Below are 20,917 nucleotides of genomic sequence, written 5' to 3' on the forward strand. Positions count from 1 at the left end.
CTGTCTGCCTATGACGATGAATGCCTGGGTTTAAATCCTGTTTAGCGGTGCTCCTAGTGCTGGCGACATTTTGTGAGGTACTGTACTATTTAGTATGGCAGCCATCTAAAAACTTCTCCACAAAGGGGTGTCGCATTGGAGCACGCTGTGCAGACTGGGATATAAAATAACAAGTAAAAGCGTGCTAAGTTCGTCCGGCCCGAATCTGATATACCCTCCACCATGGATCGCATTTGTCGAGTTTTTTTCCCGGCATATCTTCTTAGGCAAAAAAAGGATATAAGAAAAGATTTGCTCTGCTATTAGAGCGATATAAAGATATGGTCCGGTTTGGACCACAATTAAACTATATGTTGGAGACCTGTGTAAAATGTCAACCAATTCGAATAAGAATTGCGCCCTTTGTGGGCTCAAGAAGTAAAGTAGAGAGATCGATTTATATGGGAGCTGTATCGGGCTATAGACAGATTCAGACCATAATAAACACGTATGTTGAAAGTCATGAGAGGATCTGTCGTACAAAATTTCAGGCAAATGGGATAATAATTGCGACCTCTAGAGGCTCAAGAAGTCAAGATCCCAGATCGGTTTATATGGCAGCTATATCAGGTTATGAACCGACTTGTACTTTATTTGACATAGTTGTTGAAAGTAACAATAAAAAACGTCTTGCGAAATTTCAGCCAAATCGGATAGGAATTGCGCCCTCTAGAAGCTCAAGAAGTCAAGTCCCCACATCTGTTTATATGACAGCTATATAAGGTAATGAACCGATTTGAACCATATTTGGCACAGTTGTTGGATATCGCAACAAAACACGTCGTGCAAAATTTCATTCAAATCAGATAAGAATTGCTCTATATGGTATCCAATCGGATACTCTAGAGGCTCAAGAAGTCAAGACCCCAGATCGGTTTATATGGCAGCTATATCAGGTTATGGACCGATTTGAACAATACTTGGCACAGTTGTTGGATATCATAACAAAACACGTCGTGCAAAATTTCATTCCAATCGGATAAGAATTGCGCACTCTAAAGGCTCAAGAAGTCAAAACCCAAGATCGGTTTATATGACAGCTATATAAGGTAATGGACCGATTTGAACCATACTTGGCACAGTTGTTGGATACCATAACAAAACACGTCGTGCAAAATTTCATTCCAATCGGATAAGAATTGCGCACTCTAGAGGCTCAAGAAGTCAAGACCCCAGATCGGTTTATATGGCAGCTATATCAGGTTATGGACAGATTTGAACAATACTTGGCACAGTTGTTGGATATAATAACAAAACACGTCGTGCAAAATTTCATTCCAATCGGATAAGAATTGCGCACTCTAGAGGCTCAAGAAGTCATGACCCAAGATCGGTTTATATGACAGCTATATAAGGTTATGGACCGATTTGAACCATACTTGACACAGTCGTTGGATATCATAACAAAACACGTCGTGCAAAATTTCATTCCAATCGGATAAGAATTGCGCACTCTAGAGGCTCAAGAAGTCAAGACCCCAGATCGGTTTATATGGCAGCTATATCAGGTTATGGACCGATTTGAACAATACTTGGCACAGTTGTTGGATATCATAACAAAACACGTCGTGCAAAATTTCATTCCAATCGGATAAGAATTGCGCACTGCAAAGGCTCAAGAAATTAAGACCCAAGATCGGTCTATATGACAGCTATATAAGGTTATGGGCCGATTTGAACCATACTAACAAAACACGTCGTGCAAAATTTCATTCCAATCGGATAAGAATTGCGCACTCTAGAGGCTCACGAAGTCAAGACCCAAGATCGGTTTATATGGCAGCTATATCAAAACATGGTCCGATATGGCCCATTTACAATACCAACCGACCAACACTAATAAGAAGTATTTGTACAAAATTTCAAGCGGCTAGCTTTACTTTTTCGGAAGTTAGCGTGTTGTTGACAGACAGACGGACTGACGGACGGACTTGGTTAGATCGACATAAAATGTCGCAACGATCAAGAATATATATACTTTAAGGGGTCTCAGGCGAATATTTCGAATAGTTACAAACAGAATGACGAAATTAGTAGACCCCCCATCTTATGGTGGAGGGTATAAAAAGAGGCCCCTTAAATTTGAATCGGACAGCACTCATTGATATATAAAAAAGTTTGCCCCTGTTCCCTAATGGAATGTTCATGGGCAAATTTGCATTTTTGCTAACGTTTGAACTCAAGCCCCAAAAATAGACTTGATATACGTCTCGACAAGTTTTCCTCTCAACTGGACCTAATTCAAGATAAGGTTAGGTTAGAGTGCCAGCTTATTTTCTAAACAGACTCACTTATAGGATATTGACATCGCTTTGGACACCTGCGTAGGCGGACTTCAGGATAATAAAGATGTCGAGACTATTAGGCTTTAATTGTAGCAATGTAAAAGCAAGGGGAAGGTATAGGCATATGACTGCATATCTTGTTATACCCTCCACTATGGGATGGGGGTATACCATATTTGCCATTTCGTTCGTAACACCTAGAAATATTGATCTCAGAACCCATAAAGTATATATACATATAAAGTCCATCTAGCCATGACCGTTTGTCGGTTTGTGAAAATCACGATATTGATTCGCTTGAAATTGTGCATAGTTGCTTCATATCAATGTATCACATTGGGGATTGTATATGGGCCCAATTGGTGCATGTTAAGATACAGATCCCGTATATACCGATCTCCATATTTGGATTCTTGAGCCTCTAGGGGGCTTTAGTCTTATCCGGTTTGACTGATATTCGCCAGAAAAACCCCAGTGGCGGAATCACATATGGCTCCCATCATGTAGGCATAAAAACATACTTCTTTTAGGAGTCAATCTATCATCAGTTACTACTTCTCAAAATATGCATGATATAACACATATTCTCGACATTTTTGCCCTTGAGCGAAAATGCTCTTACACCTACCCACACAACTTCTCAAAATTGTTGTTTTAATATGCCTGCTTATCGGCTCCAAAAGATGCGATACTCACTGCTCCTCCATTTCTTGAAATAGGCCCGTAAACATGCCTCAATTTGAGCTCAAAATGATCCAATGCACATTAATTTTACTATTCTCTTCTTCTTCATATATAAAAGCCACACGTGATTTACTGACTGACTGATCACTGCCCAGCCTAAAAGGCTAAAGTTTGAATTATGAAATTTTGCACGAATGTTGGTCTTAGGTCGTGAGATTGGGTTTGGCGATATTCGTTCGCTAAGGCGCTAAATAGTACCATTATAGTACGAAATGGTGCATGCTTGTGCAGTGTGAACGGAAAGTGTTGCGAGAGTGATTTTGGGCTCAAATTAAAAAGCTCTTGAAAATAAAAGATTTGATAAACAAATCCTCCAAAATAGTACTGGAAGTGGGAGAAATAGTTATATTAGTGCTGCATTGGGTACTAATTGGTACTTTCTTTGTATATTGAGAATTTGGAAACTTAAGCACACCATGGCAAACTTAATTGGATGATTAGAAGATTTTTTGGAAAATATTACATTTAGGTACTAAAAAAAGTACCAACAATTAACGAATTTAGAAATTTGACCTAAGCTACAAAATTATGAGAATTAGAAACAGTAACGAAAAATAGTACTGGTAATGAGAGAAAACGTACGTTTAGTACCGCAATTGGTACCATTTGGTACTTTCTTTGCAGATTAAGCTGGAGGTATGAAATTTGGTATGTAGCTACAAGTAGGCAAAATATATAAGATGTCTAAATGATCTCTTTAAAATTTGAACATTTTGGTACCAAAATTGGTACCATTTGGTACTTTCTTTATAGAATGAGCTACAGTTTTGAAATTTGGCATGTAGGTACAACTAGGAAAGATATGATGGATGACTAGGTTAGGTTGAAAAGAGGATGCGGATATTCATCTGCCCCATGCCAATATGGAGATACACCTAAGCCAGTTATTGGCTTGTTGTGCCCCTAATGGAAATGGGATGGGTCCCAAACCTGGCACGGGATAGGTCCTCCGGTAATAGGGACCTGTCCCAGTTCTCGTCCTCTTACATGGAAAAAACCTATCACTTTAGTCGCTCGAGGTGAATTATTGCCATCATTCAAAAACCTTAGGATAGTTCCTGCGACAGTTCGAAAAGGATGAGTATACTTTGCAAGTATTTTTAAGGAATATAACATTAGTAAGCAAATATATTTAACGGAAAAGCAATTTTAAGCAATAATTGAGCGACTTTTTAAAAAATAATAAAAAATCATAAGTTATGACAGTTGAAACTTTTCATTCCCTGTAGGATATGTCCTGTAACAGGTAACTTTGGCACCATTGACTATTGACGCCTACGGGAAATAGGCGCGTTCTATATACAAAACAGTAAACTCGAAAAATAAAATTTAAATCATGAATTCCGTGCTACTTACACCACCATCAACTTAGCTAAGTATGGTCTGAATCGGTCCATAACAACATATATCTCCCATATAAACCGAACTCTTGGATGTAAAGGGTGATTTTTTTGAGGTTAGGATTTTCATGCATTAGTATTTGACAGATCACGTGGGATTTCAGACATGGTGTCAAAGAGAAAGATGCTCAGTATGCTTTGACATTTCATCATGAATAGACTTACTAACGAGCAACGCTTGCAAATCATTGAATTTTATTACCAAAATCAGTGTTCGGTTCGAAATGTGTTCATTCACCGTAACGTTGCGTCCAACAGCATCTTTGAAAAAATACGGTCCAATGATTCCACCAGCGTACAAACCACATCAAACAGTGCATTTTTCGGGATGCATGGGCAGTTCTTGAACGGCTTCTGGTTGCTCTTCACTCCAAATGCGGCAATTTTGCTTATTTACGTAGCCATTCAACCAGAAATGAGACTCATCGCTGAACAAAATTTGTCAAAATTTGAACACATTTCGAACCGAACACTGATTTTGGTAATAAAATTCAATGATTTGCATGATGAAATGTCAAAGCATACTGAGCATCTTTCTCTTTGACACCATGTCTGAAATCCCACGTGATCTGTCAAATACTAATGCATGAAAATCCTAACCTCAAAAAAATCACCTTTTACTTTACTTCATTAGCTCCTAGATGGTGTAATTCTTATCGGATCTGGTTAAAATTTAGCGTGGTGATTAATGTTATGATTTTCAACATATAAGCCAAGTATGGTCAGAATAAGTTTATAACCAAACAATGCTCAAATATAGTGCGATTTACCGATTGTACTTCTTGAGCATTTAGATAGTGCAATTCTTATCCGATTTACCTGAAAGTTCTTAAGACGATTTTTAATAGCCTGATAGCCTGAATCGGTTATAGGCCTGTTCTTATAAACCAATTTTCCCATATTACATCTTGAGCAGCTAGAGGGCTCTATTTTTCATTATTGACTTCTCCTATAAACTACAGCATCAATATCATCTATGGTTCAACTAGATTCATAACCTCTCATAGCTTTCAAATAAACTGATCTACGGTTTGACTTCTCCAACTTCTAGAAGACATATTTATTTTTTACCAGATTTGCACCATGCAAGATAATTTCTCCAATAACCTCCAATTTTTGTGTCAATTGTGGTCCAAATCGGTCCGTAACCTCTTCTGTATACCTATATATATACTGTTTGACTCCTCAAGTTACTAAGAGATGGATTTTTATCAGTTTTGTGTGAAAATTCGCGCGTGGTGGTTTTATTATACCCTCTACCATAGGATGGGGGTAAACTAAAATCGTCATTCCGTTTGTAATACATCGACATATTGGCCTCAGGCTCCATAAGGTATACATTCTTGATTGCCGTGACATTTTAAGTTGATCTAGCCATGTGAGTCCGTCTGTCTGTCTGTCTGACCTTCTGTGGATAGCACGCTAACTTGTACAATTTAGGCTGGAATTGTAAATGGGCCATATAGGTCCCATATAAACCGATCATCTGATTAAACTTTTGAACCTCTAGAGACCTTAATTTTTTTTATCCGATTTAACTGAAATTTTGTACTATGGCGTTTTCTATGACATGCAAAAGATGTGCCATGTATGGTTCGAATCGGTTCCAAGCCTGATATAGCTCCCATATAATATAAACCAATTTCCCGATTATACTTTTTAAGCCTCTAGAGTGCGTAATTCTTAACTGATGTGGCTGTTTAATAATTGTTTCTAAATATCTAACATTCGTGCCAAGTATGGTTTGAATCGGTCTAAAACGTGATATAGCTGCCATATATATCAATCTCTCGAATGCACTTCTTGAGCTCCTAGAGGGCCCAGTTCTAATTGGCTTTGGCTGAAATTTTGCGCAGCGGCTACTCCTATGAACCTTAAGGTATGTGGCAAATATTGTCTGAATGGGTCAATAACCTGTTTTTGCTCCCATATTAACCGATCTCCCGATTTTGCTTCTTAAGCCTCTTGAGGGCATAATTCTCAACCGATTTGGCTGATATTTTTTACCGTTCAGCGATGAGGCTCATTTCTGGTTGAATGGCTACGTAAATAAGCAAAATTGCCGCATTTGGAGTGAAGAGCAATCAGAAGCCGTTCAAGAACTGCCCATGCATCCCGAAAAATGCACTGTTTGGTGTGGTTTGTACGCTGGTGGAATCATTGGACCGTATTTTTTCAAAGATGCTGTTGGACGCAACGTTACGGTGAATGAACACATTTCGAACCGAACACTGATTTTGGTAATAAAATTCAATGATTTGCAAGCGTTGCTCGTTAGTAAGTCTATTCATGATGAAATGTCAAAGCATACTGAGCATCTTTCTCTTTGACACCATGTCTGAAATCCCACGTGATCTGTCAAATACTAATGCATGAAAATCCTAACCTCAAAAAAATCACCCTTTAGCTACAATAGTCTAGCAATTTTTATACCCTCCACCATAAGATGGGGGGTATACTAATTTCGTCATTCTGATTGTAACTACTCGAAATATTCGTCTGAGACCCTATACAGTATATATATATTCTTGATCGTCGTGAAATTTTATGTCGATCTAGCCATGTCCGTCCGTCTGTCCGTCCGTCCGACCGTCTGTCTGTCGAAAGCACGCTAACTTCCGAAGGAGTAAAGCTAGCCGCTTGAAATTTTGCACAAATACTTCTTATTAGTGTAGGTCGGTTGGTATTGTAAATGGGCCATATCGGTCCATGTTTTGATATAGCTGCCATATAACCCGATCTTGGGTCTTGACTTCTTGAGCCTCTAGAGTGTGCAATTCTTATCCGATTGGGATGAAATTTTGCACGACGTGTTTTGTTATGATATCCAACAACTGTGCCAAGTATGGTTCAAATCGGTTCATAACCTGATATAGCTGTCATATAAACCGATCTTGGGTCTTGACTTCCTGAGCCTCTAGAGTGCGCAATTCTTATCCGATTAGAATTAAAATTTGCACGACGTGTTTCGTTATTATATCCAACAATTGTGTCAAGTATGGTTCAAATCGGTTCATAACCTGATATAGCTGCCATATAAACCGATCTTGGGTCTTGACTTCTTGAGCCTCTAGAGTGCGCAATTCCTATCCGATTTGAATGAATTTTTGCACGTAGTATTTTGTTATGATATCCAACAACTGTGCCAAGTATGGTTCAAATCGGTCCATAACCTGATATAGCTGCCATATAAACCGATCTTGGGTCTTGACTTCTTGAGCCTCTAGAGGGCGCAATTCTCATCCGACTAGACTGAAATTTTGCACATAGTGTTTTAGTATCACTTCTAACAACTGTGCTAAGTATGGTTCAATTCGGGCCATTACCTAGTATAGCTGTCATATAAACCGATCTTGGGTCTTGACTTCTTGAGGCTCTAGAGTGCGCAATTCTTATCCGATTAGAATGAAATTTTGCACCACGTGTTTTGTTATGATATCCAACAACTGTGCCAAGTATGGGTCAAATCGGTTTATAACCTGATGTAGCTGCCATATAAACCGATCTTGGGTCTTGACTTCTTGAGCTTCTAGGGGGCGCAATTCCTATCCTATTTGGCTGAAATTTTGCAAGACGTTTTTTATTGTTACTTTCAACAACTATGTCAAATAAGGTTCAAATCGGTTCATAACCTGATATAGCTGCCATATAAATCGATCTGGGATCTTAACTTCTTGAGCCTCTAGAGGTCGCAATGATTATCCGATTTGCCTGAAATTTTCTACGACGGATCCTCTCATGACCATCAACATACGTGTTTATTATGGTCTGAATCGGTCTATAGCCCGATTGAGCTCCCATATAAATCGATCTCTCTATTTTACTTTTTGAGACCCCCAAAAGGCGCAATTCATATTCGAATTGGCTGACATTTTACACAGGTCTCCAACATATAATTTAATTGTGGTCTAAACCGGATCATATCTTGATATCGCTCTAATAGCAGATTTTTCTTTCTTTAATTTCTTATATCATTTTTTGCCTAAGAAGAGATGCCGGGAAAAGAACTGACAAATGCGCTCCATGGTGGAGGGTATATAAGATTCGGCCCGGCCGAACTTAGCACGCTTATACTTGTTATTAATTATCCTTTGCTTGCCTATAAAGATATACCGAGCCAGAATTTGATAAAGGCGTTGTATAGTGGAGGGCTGCACGTATGGTGTGATACAACTGTTATCTCATTTTTTTTTTCCTAATTTTTAAGTTTTTCCCCTTATACATTATTCCAATTCCCTGCATCGTCGTCACGCACACTAGGCAAATACTTCAATCAACGCTTAAAATCGATAATATTTTAAATAATCCTTAACCCACAATTGAGTCCTTGAGTTGATGCAAAGGCAAATATTGAAATAAATAATAACTTCGCCCTATCAATACTCGAGAAAATTATGAAAACGCTTGAGAATTGTGTATTTTGCCATTGAATAAAAGTAAGGCCCATAAAAAAAGTCGTCGCTTGAGTTGATTTGCAGAAAAAAATTTTCCAAGGGTCGCCGAAGCTCATGATTTATTGTTTATAACTGGAAAATTGTTCATCCACTGTGAAAGTTTCCTCACTCTATGCTGTGTTTTGAATTAAAATTGCCAAAAACTTTTCCTTTTATTTCATATTTCCTTAAAAATTCATCAATCATCCGCAAGGATAAATAGCTGCACCAAAAGTTGTGGGAAAAAATCATATGACAGTCATAACCAATTGAAACAAAATCACCAGAAAAGAAAATGTCTAGAACTTCGGTTAATATTTGTAAGTTACATAAAACCTTCACCAAACTGTTTCTCTATTTCTATCTGGCTTTCATGGCAGGATATCTATACAAATATCCCTGTAAACTTTTTGGGGGGATGAGTTTGTAAATATAACAAACTAGCTGACCCGGGCCCGCTCCGCTGCGCCTTCTTTTACTTTATATGGAACAAAAGTTTCCTTGAAATATTTGTTTTTGACAATTAAAGAGCTTTTAGTGAAATACCATGCTACGAAAATTGTATATCGCTTGACTAACAGTGCCTTTATCTGAATTCCATATGATCTTTATTGGTCTACGAATTTAAGTTTGGATGTAAGGCGTACTCCATTCTTAAAATACTTCATTTCAGGCCGATATTCTCATCATGTCTGTTTTAGTTGTGTTTTAGGGGGAGAGATGGTCCCCCAGATACTTGGCCCTCACAAAATGTCAGCTCCTTTCTTAAATACCATTTATCTAAACCCCATACTGCCATTGGCTTAAGAGGAGTTTACAGGATGAGGCGTCCCCCAAACACATGGCCCCAAAATAGGTTATCAAATTAGTTTTCTAATCACAAATACTTCTCATTTGAGCCAAATATTGGTATGGTCGAAAAATTTTTCCCTTTGGGGGTGTTCTGAGAAAGGGGCGATGCCCTAAATACATGGTCCTACATTTGGATATCAAATTCGTATTTTACTCCCAAATACCTTTATTTGAGCCCCATATTGCAGTGGTTACAAAAAAAAGGCTGTTTGTGGGGTATTTTGGGTATCAATTCTTGCGAAAATGGGTATCAATTCTAACTCTACCCCCAATACCTTTCATTTAAGCTCCACATTGACATGGTGGGTAAAAATGCCCGATTTAGGGGTCTTTTGGCGATTGGGGTGGTCCCCTAAACACTAAGCCCGGAAAATATATCAGCAATGTACTCTATTCTAATATATCTATAGATCACTTATTTGAACCCCATATTGCCATTGCCCTCAAAATTACATACCAAATTCGTTTTCTAATCTTATTTAAACCCCTTATTGCAACAGTCAGCAAATATGTCCGGATTGGGGTATTGGCCCTAAAAACTATGAATATTTAGTTCCACTCTCTTTAAGACCCAAATTGTCTTTGTGAGCAAATACGTCTTTTTGGGGATTGTTGTGGTGGTGGGACGTCCGCTAGACAGTTGGCCCCTAATCAGATACGTGGTCTACTCCCAAATACCTTTAATTTGAGCCCCATATTTCCATAGTCGGCAAACATGACCGGCTCTTTTTTGGGGGATGGGCGGCCACTCAGTGAGTTGGCCATGAAAATATACATCGGATTCGTGTTCCACTTTACAAACTCTCTTATTTGAGCCTCATATTGCAATGGTCAGAAAATACTTACTATTTGGGAGGTTTTGTGGGGGTGGGGTGGCCCCATAGACACTTTTTCCGAATATTGGTATCATATTCGTGCTTTACTCCCAAAGGCCTTTCATTTGAGCCCCATATTGCTATGGTCGTATATTAGTCCGCTTTGGGGATGTTTTTGGGGAGAGGTGGCTTGGTACCATATTTGGATATCAGATTCGTATTCTACATTCAAATACCTTTCATTTAAGCCCCACATTCCCATGGTCAGTAAATAAGTCCTGTTTGGGGGGTGTTTTGGGGAAGGGGTGGATCCCCAGAAACATGGTCCCAAATTTGGATATCAGATTCGTATTCTACTCGGAAATACCTTTCATTTGAGTCCCATATTACCATGGTCGGTAAATAAGACCGATTTAGAGGTTTTTGGGGGTTGGGGTGGTCCGCCTAGCACTTGGTCCGACAATTGGATATCAGATACGTTTTCTTATTCTAAATACCCTTCATTTGAGTCCCATATTGTCGTGATTGGTGTAAATATATGTTTGGTAGGTTTTATGGTGGGGCAGCACCCCAAGGTACCCCATCCGAAATTTGGATACCAAATTTTTATTTTTAGGGTACTATATGAGAGCACACAAAATTTCGCCTAAATCGCACCACCCATCTCCGAAATCTGGCGTTTCTGCAAATTAGAGTAAGGGGGAGGGTCCGTTCCCCCTTCAGATATCAAAAAATGTAGTACCCTATTTTCACCACGGGGTCATTATGTACCATCTGTGAAAATTTCGGTTCAGCCGTTTCTGAGTATATAAGGAACACACAAACATACAAACAAACCTACAAACAAACATAAATTGATTTTTATACCCTCCAGCATAGGATGGGGGGTATACTTATTTCGTCATTCTGATTGTAACTACCCGAAATATTCGTCTGAGACCCCATAAAGTATATATATTCTTGATCGTCGTGACATTTTATGTCGATCTAGCCATGTCCGTCCGTCTGTCCGTCCGTCCGTCCGTCTGTCTGTCGAAAGCACGGTAACTTCCGAAGGAGTAAAGCTAGCCGCTTGAAATTTTGCACAAATACTTTTTATTAGTGTAGGTCGGTTGGTATTGTAAATGGGCCATATCGGCCCATGTTTTGATATAGCTGCCATATAAACCGATCTTGGGCCTTGACTTCTTGAGCCTCTTAAGTGTTCAATTCTTATCCGATTTGAATGAAATTTTGCACGACGTGTTTTGTTATGATATCCAACAACTGTGCTAAGTATGGTTTAAATCGGTCCATAACCTGATATAGCTGCCATATAAACCGAGCTTGGGTCTTGACTTCTTGAGCCTCTTAAGTGTTCAATTCTTATCCGATTGGAATGAATTTTGCACGACGTGTTTTGTTTTGATAGCCAATAACTGTGCCAAGTGTGGTTCAAATCGGTTCATAACCTGATATAGCTGTCATATAAACAGATCTTGGGACTTGACTTCTTCAGCTTCTAGAGGGCGCAATTCCTATCCGATTTGGCTGAAATATTGCATGACTTATTATACCCTCCACCATAAGATGGGGGGTATACTAATTTCGTCATTCTGTTTGTAACTACTCGAAATATTCGTTTGAGACCCCATAAAGTATATATATTCTTGATCGTCGTGACATTTTATGTCGATCTAGCCATGTCCGTCCGTCTGTCCGTCCGTCCGTCCGTCCGTCTGTCTGTCGAAAGCACGCTAACTTCCGAAGGAGTAAAGCTAGCCGCTTGAAATTTTGTACAAATACTTTTTATTAGTGTAGGTCGGTTGGTATTGTAAATGGGCCATATCGGTCCATGTTTTGATATAGCTGCCATATAAACCGATCTTGGGCCTTGACTTCTTGAGCCTCTTAAGTGTTCAATTCTTATCCGATTGGAATGAAATTTTGCACGACGAGTTTTGTTTTGATATCCAACAACTGTGCTAAGTATGGTTTAAATCGGTCCATAACCTGATATAGCTGCCATATAAACCGAGCTTGGGTCTTGACTTCTTGAGCCTCTAGAGTGCGCAATTCTTATCCGATTGGAATGAAATTTTGCACGACATGTTTTGTTATGATATCCAACAACTGTGCCAAGTATGGTTCAAATCGGTCCATAACCTGATATAGCTGCCATATAAACCGATCTTGGGTCTTGATTTCTTGAGCCTCTAGAGTGCGCAATTCTTATCCGATTGGAATGAAATTTTGCACGATGTGTTTCGTTATGATATCCAACAACTGCGCCAAGTATGGTTCAAATCGGTTTATAACCTGATATAGCTGCCATATAAACCGATCTTGGGTCTTGACTTCTTGAGCCTCTAGCGTGCGCAATTCTTATCCGATCAGAATGAAATTTTGCACGACGTGTTTTGTTATTATATCCAACAACTGTGCCAAGTATGGTTCAAATCGGTCTATAACATGATATAGCTGCCATATAAACCGATCTTGGGTCTAGACTTCTTGAGCCTCTAGAGTGCGCAATTCTTATCCGATTGGAATGAAATTTTGCACGACGTGTTTTATTATGATATCCAACAACTGTGCCAAATATGGTTCAAATCGGTCTGTAACCTGATACAGCTGCCATATAAACCGATCTTGGGTCTTGACTTCTTGAGCCTCTAGAGGGCGCAATTCTTATCCAATTTGAATGAATTTTTGCACGACGTGTTTTGCTACGATATCCAACAACTGCGCCAAGTATGGTTCAAATCGGTTCATAACCTGATATAGCTGTCATATAAACAGATTTGGGGACTTGACTTCTTGAGCTTCTAGAGGGCGCAATTCCTATCCGATTTGGCTGAAATTTCGCAAGACATTTTCTATTGTTACTTTCAACAACTATGTTAAATAAGGCACAAGTCGGTTCATAACCTGATATAGCTGCCATATAAACCGATCTGGGATCTTGACTTCTTGAGCCTCTAGAGGTCGCAATTATTATCCGATTTGCCTGAAATTTTGTACGACGGATTCTCTCATGACCATTAACGTACGTGTTTATTATGGTTTGAATCGGTCTATAGCCCGATACAGCTCCCATATAAATCGATCTATCTATTTTGCTTCTTGAGGCCACAAAGGGCGCAATTCTTATTCGAATTGGCTGACATTTTACACAGGTCTCCAACATATAATTTAATTGTTGTCCAAACCGGACCATATCTTGATATCGCTCTAATGGCAGAGCAAATCTTTACTTATATCATTTTTTGCCTAAAAAGAGATGGCGGGAAAAGAACTCGACACATGCGATCCATGGTGGAGGGTATATAAGATTCGGCCCGGCCGAACTTAGCACGCTTTTACTTGTTATGTTTTATCCTTTGTTTGCCTAAAAAGAGATACCAGGAAAAGAACTTGACAAATGCGATCCATGGTGGAAGGCATTTAAGATTCGGCCGGGGCGAACTTAGTACGCTTTGGCTTGTTTCAAAATCTAAAAAATTCTCAAAATTTTTCTGCAACTGTAAAATGGATGAATATACTTTAATTTTTTTATGCTAGACCCTGAAAGTGACCCATCGACAGTAAAATTTGGTCATAAAAGGTTTCCGATATACTCTTGCAGAATTTTTCGTCAGTTTTCCCCTTATTGTTTCTATGTATATTTTTTCTACGCCGACTTGACGTTGCGTTTTTGTACTAGTTTCCAACATTTTATCAAAATTATGATTGTAAATCGATTTAAACAAGTAAAAAGGCGTTAAGTTCGGCCGGGCCGAACTTTGGATACCCACCACCTCGGGTATATATATAAACCACCTTTCATCAAAATTCGGTGAAAATTGCAAACCTTATGTCCCATAGCAATGTATATCGAAATATGATCCGATTTGGACCAAATACTAATTAGTACAAGTCATTGTTCAATTATGTATAACAAAATATTGGTCTTTTTAGTAGCTATATCTAAAAGTAAATCGATCTGAATCATATACAATATGGATGTCGAAAAGCCTGACATAATTCAATGTGTCAAATTTCTGTTAAATCCGATTATAATTGCGCCTTTTTTGGGGCCAAGACTTTAAATCGAGATATCGGTCTATAAGGCAGCTATATGCGAATCTTGATCGATCTAGACCAAATTGCAGATATATGTGGAGGGGCTTAACTTAACTCTCTGTCCCAAATTTCGGCAACATCGGACAATATATGCTCCTTTTTTGGGCCCAAAATATTAAATCGAGATATCGGTCTATATGGCAGCTATATCCAAATCTTGATCGATCTGAGTGTAATTGAAGAAGGATGTCGAAGGGCCTAGAACTCACTGTCCCTAATTGCGGCGACATCGGACAATAAATGCGCTATTTTGGACCCAAAACCTATAACCGAGAGATCGGCCTATATGGCAGCTATATCCAAATCCGGACCGATCTGAGCCAAAATGACGAAGGATGTCGAAGGGCCTAACACAACTCACTGTCCCAAATTTCAGCAAAATCGGATAATAAATCTGGCTTCTATGGGCTTAAGACCCTAAATCGGAGGATCGGTCTATATGGCAGCTATATCCAAATTTGGACGGATCTGAGCCAAATTGACGAAGGATGTCGAAGGACCTAACACAACTCACTTTCCCAAATTTCAGCAAAATCGGATAATAAATGTGACTTTTATGGGCCTAAGACCCTAAATCGGCGGATCGGTCTATATGGGGGCTATACCAAGATAAAGTCCGATATAGCGCATCTTCGAACTTAACCTGCTTATGGACAAAAAAAGAATCTGTGCAAAGTTTCAGCTCAATATCTCTATTTTTGAAGACTGTAGCGTGATTTCAACAGACAGACGGACAGACGGACGGACATGTCTAGATCGTCTTAGATTTTTACGCTGATCAAGAATATATATACTTTATAGGGTCGAAAATGGATATTTCGATGTGTTGCAAACGGAATGACAAAATGAATATACCCCCATCCGTCGGTGGTGGGTATAACAAGTAAAAGCGTGCTAAGTTCGGCCGGGCCGAATCTTATATACCTTCCACCATGGATCGCATTTGTCGAGTTCTTTTCCCGGCATCTCTTCTAAGGCAAAAAAGGATATAAGAAAAGATTTGCTCTGCTATTAGAGCGATATCAAGATATGATCCGGTTCGTACCACAATTAAATTATATATTGGAGACCTGTGTAAAATTTCAGCCAATTCGAATAAGAATTGCGCACATTGGGGGCTCAAGAAGTTAAATAGAGAGATCGATTTATATGGGATCTGTATCGGGCTATAGACCATTCAGACCATGATAAACACGTATGTTGATGGCAATAAGAGAATCCGTCGTACAAAATTTCAGGCAAATCGGGTAATAATTGCTACATCAGATTATGAGCCGATTTGAACCATACTCAGCACAGTTGTTGGATATTATAACAAAATACTAAGTGCCGAAATTCATTCGAATCGGATAAGAATTGCGCCCTCTAGAGGCTCAAGAAGTCAAGACCCAAGATCGGTTTACATGACAGCTATATAAGGTTATGGACCGATTTGAACCATACTTGGCACAGTTGCTGGATATTATAACAAAACACGTCGTGCAAAATTTCATTCCAATCCGATAAGCACTGCGCACACTAGAGGCTCAAGAATTCAAGATCCAAGATCGGTTTATATGGCAGCTATATCAGGTTATGGAGCAATTTGAACCATGCTTGGCACAGTTGTTGGATACCACAACAAAATACGTTGTGCAAAATTTTATTCCAATCGGTTAAGAATTGCGCACACTAGAGGCTCAATAAATCAAGACCCAAGATCGGTTTATATGGCAGCTATATCAAAACATGGACCGATATGGCCCATTTGCAATACCAACCGACCTTCACAAATAAGAAGTATTTGTGCAAAATTTCAAGCGGCTAGCTTTACTCCTTCGGAAGTTAGCGTGCTTTCGACAGACAGATGGACGGAAGGACATGGCTATATCGGCATAAAATGTCACGACGATCAAGAATATATATACTTTATAGGGTCTCAGACGAATATTTCGAGTAGTTACAATCAGAATGACGAAATTAGTATACCCCCCATCTTATGGTGGAGGGTATAAAAATGTCAATATTTTCTTTAAATACAAACTCTATTATGCAACATATTTACCGTATATTTATTTCCATTTTGTTTTTTATACCCTCCACCATAAGATGGGGGGTATACTAATTTCGTTATTCTGATTGTAACTACTCGAAATATTCGTCTTAGACCCCATAAAGTATATATATTCCTCATTGTAGCGACATTTTATGTCGTTCTAGCCATGTCCGTCCGCCGTCTGTCTGTCGAAAGCACGCTAACTTCCGAAGGAGTAAAGCTAGCCGCTTGAAATTTTGCACAAATACTTCTTATTAGTGTAGGTCGGTTGGTATTGTAAATGGGCCATATCGGTCCATGTTTTGATATAGGTGACATATAAACCGATCTTGGGTCTAGACTTCTTGAGCCTCTAGAGTGCGCAATTCTTATCCGATTGGAATGAAATTTTGCACGACGTGTTTTGTTGTGATACCCAACAACTGTGCCAAGTATGGTTTAAATCGGTCCATAACCTGATATAGCTGTCATATAAACCGATCTTAGGTCTTGACTTCTTGAGCTTCTAAAGGGCACAATTCTTATCCGATTTTAATGAATTTTTGCACGAAGTGTTTTGCTATGATACCCAACAACTGTGCCAAGTATGGTTTAAATCGGTTCATAACCTTATATAGCTGCCATATAAACCGATCTTGGGTCTTGACTTCTTGAGCCTCTAGAGGGCACAATTCTTATCCGATTAGAATGAATTTTTGCACGAAGTATTTCGTTATGATATCCAACAACTATGCCAAGTATGGTTGAAATCGGTCCATAACCTGATATAGCTGTCATATAAACAGATCTGGGGATTTGACTTCTTGAGCTTTTAGAGGGCGCAATTCCTATCCGATTTGGCTGAAATTTTGCATGGCGTATTTTATTTTTACTTTCAACAACTGTGTCAAATAAGGTTCAAATCGGTTCATAACCTGATATAGCTGCCATATAAACCGATCTGGGATCTTGACTTCTTGACCCCTAGAGGTCGCAATTATTATCCGATATGTCTGAAATTTTGTACGACGGATCCTCTCATGACCATCAACAAACGTGTTTATTATGGTCTGAATCGGTCTATAGCCCGATACAGATCCCATATAAATCGTTCTCTCTATTTTACTTCGTGAGCCCCAATGGGCGCAATTCTTATACGAATTGGCTGAAATTTTACACAGGTCTCCAACATATAATTTAATTGTGTTCCGAACCGGACCATATCTTGATATCGTTTTAATAGCAGAGCAACTCTTTTCTTATATCCTTTTTTGCCTAAGAAGAGATGCCGGGAAAAGAACTCGACAAATGCGATCCATGGTGGAGAGTATATAAGATTCGGCCCGGCCGAACTTAGCACGCTTTTACTTGTTTTATTCTTACTTTTAACAGCCGTGTCAAATAAGGTTCAAATCGGTTCCTAACCTGATATAGCTGCCATATAAACCGATCTAGGATCTTGACTTCTTGAGCCTTTAGAGGTCGCAATTATTATCCGATTTGCCTGAAATTTTGTACGACGGATTCTCTCATGACCATCAAAACACGTGTTTATTATGATCTGAATCGGTCTATAGCCCGATACAGCTCCCATATAAATCGATCTCTCTATTTTACTTCTTGAGCCCCCAATGGGCGCAATTTTTAATCGAATTGGCTGACATTTTACACAGGTCTCCAACACATAATTTAATTGTGGTCCAAACCGAACCATATGTTGATATTGCTCTAATAGTAGAGCAAATCTTTTCTTATATCCTTTTTTGCCTAAGAAGAGATGCCGGGAGAAGAACTCGGCAAATGCGATCCATGGTGGAGGGTATATAACATTCGGCCCGGTCGAACTTACCACGCTTTTACTTGTTTTTGTTTCTAATCTTAAGCTTCAGAGCAACTTAGGTTAAATTTGTCGGCCTGGAAGCTATTGAGATAAATTGTATGCCTCTTGTTAACTTTAATTATAAGCGTTTTACCTTCGAAAACATTCTGATGTACCTTTTGTGACACGGACTTTTTGACAGTTTTTCAGTCCTACATAATATCTGACAAACAAAAAGTTTTAGTAACTTCAAATTGCTCTCTTCTATTTAGCCGGCATAGACTGCAGTGAAAAAAGAACCACCAAATAATTTTCAACATTTAATTGCTCAGAAAAATTGTTGCTCTGTGAACAAGGCAACCAAAGCAAATGCAATAACAATGGACAACAACTTTTTAATATTTGGCCAATTGTTATTTGGCAAAAGAAGTTGCAGTAAAAAATGTTTTATTGTTTGGTTTATGCAGCTTTTTTCGTTTTGTCGTTTTTTGTCAGCAGAAGGTGGTCACAGAGAGTTGAGTATGAATTTTTCAAAAATTCATTACATTTGGCAACAATTTTCAATTGTCACCGCAAAACTTTTCCACTTGTCGTTGGTGGGAATTAAACAATTTGCTTGTTACTTTGCCTCTTGAGGAAGTTAAATTTGAAATTGCTCTGGTTCTTGTTCTTGGTATGCGAAGAGCATATTTTATATGAGAGCAAGTTTGAAAATGTTTTTATACCCTCCACCATTGGATGGGGGTATACTAATTTCGTCATTCCTTTTTTAACACATTGAAATATTGATCTGATGACCTTTGTATGACCTTTAATATACCAAGTATGACCTCAATCGGTTCATTACTTGGTATAGCTGAAATGACATAGCAATACTTATCGATTATCCTCTGTTTGTCTATATAGAGATATCGGTCAAAGAACATGTCAAATGTGATCCATGGTGGAGGGTATATAGGATTCTGCCCGGCCGAACTTAGCACGCTTTTACTTGTTTTTTGTTTTCTTTACTTTCTATATGTAGGGGATGTGGGTTTTTCTAAATTTGAGCTTTAGTTAGTTTAGCTGCATGTGAATGACGTGACATGTCATCGTTTTGACATCAACACATGCCGTGGTTAGCATACAAAGTTGGGATACTTTTAATAGGACTGCGAAAATTATTTGGACATGTGCAGTACTATTCGCCGTTTAGTTATTTGGAGGAAGTTTTTGCAAAAAGGGGATTTTTGAATGCTGCCACAACGACGTTGAGAGTATTTAAATTTTTAACACAAAATTTAAAGCACTAAATGAATTAAAATTTGAAAAGGTGTCAAAAATTGCATTTTCGTTTGCAATTTTAAAGTTGTATACAAAGAATTGGTTGATACATAAATTTTATTGTTTTTTTACCCTCCAACATAGGACGGGATAATACAAATTTCGTCATTCTGCTTTTAACTCCTCGAAATATTTGTCTAAGACCCCATAAAGTATATATGTTCTTGCTCGTCATGACATTTTAAGTCGAACTATTGGGTTGCCCAAAAAGTAATTGCGGATTTTTCATATAGTCGGCGTTGACAAATTTTTTCACAGCTTGTGACTCTGTAATTGCATTGTTTCTTCTGTCAGTTATCAGCTGTTACTTTTAGCTTGCTTTAGATAAAAAGTGTAAAAAAAGTATATTTGATTAAAGTTCATTCTAAGCTTTATTAAAAATGCATTTACTTTCTTTTAAAAGATCCGCAATTACTTTTTGGGCAACCCAATAGTCATGTCCGTTCGTCCATCTGTCTGTCGAAAGCACGCAAACTTTCGAAGGAGTAAAGCTAGCCGCTTGAATTTTTTGCACAAATACTTCTTTTAAGTGTAGGTCGGTTGGTATTGTAAATGGGCCATATCGGTCTATGTTTTGATATAGCTACCATATAAACCGATCTTGGGTCTTGAATTCTTGAGCCTCTAGAGTGCGCAATTCTTATCCGATTGGGATGAAATTTTGCACGACATGTTTTGTTATGATATCCAACAACTGTGCCAAGTTTGGTTCAAATCGTTCTATAACCTGATGTAGCTGCCATATAAACCGATCTTGGGTCTTGACTTCTTGAGCCTCTGGCGTGCCCAATTCTTATCCGATCAGAATGAAATTTTGCACGACGTGTTTTATTACGATATCCAACAAGTGTGCCAAGTTCGGTTCAAATCGGTCCATGACCTGATATAGCTGTCATATAAACCGATCTTGGGTCTTGACTTTTTGAGCCTCTAGAGTGCCCAATTCTTATCCGATAAGAATGAAATTTTGCACGACGTGTTTTATTCCGATATCCAATAAGTGTGCCAAGTTCGGTTCAAATCGGTCCATGACCTGATATAGCTGCCATATAAACCGATCTTGGATCTTGACTTCTTGAGCAACTAGAA

At 38.6% G+C, this 20,917-nt stretch overlaps 1 protein-coding gene across 1 annotated transcript in view; it reads left to right on the forward strand.

Annotated features, from left to right (window-relative positions):
- Positions 1-20,917, forward strand: part of LOC106095279 (uncharacterized) — a 959,813-nt gene that overhangs the window by 267,614 nt on the left and 671,282 nt on the right. The gene's annotated exons all lie outside the window — the stretch shown is intronic.

The sequence above is a fragment of the Stomoxys calcitrans genome, chromosome 1 (genome assembly GCF_963082655.1).
Source record: "Stomoxys calcitrans chromosome 1, idStoCalc2.1, whole genome shotgun sequence".
In the NCBI taxonomy this organism is placed as follows: domain Eukaryota; kingdom Metazoa; phylum Arthropoda; class Insecta; order Diptera; family Muscidae; genus Stomoxys; species Stomoxys calcitrans.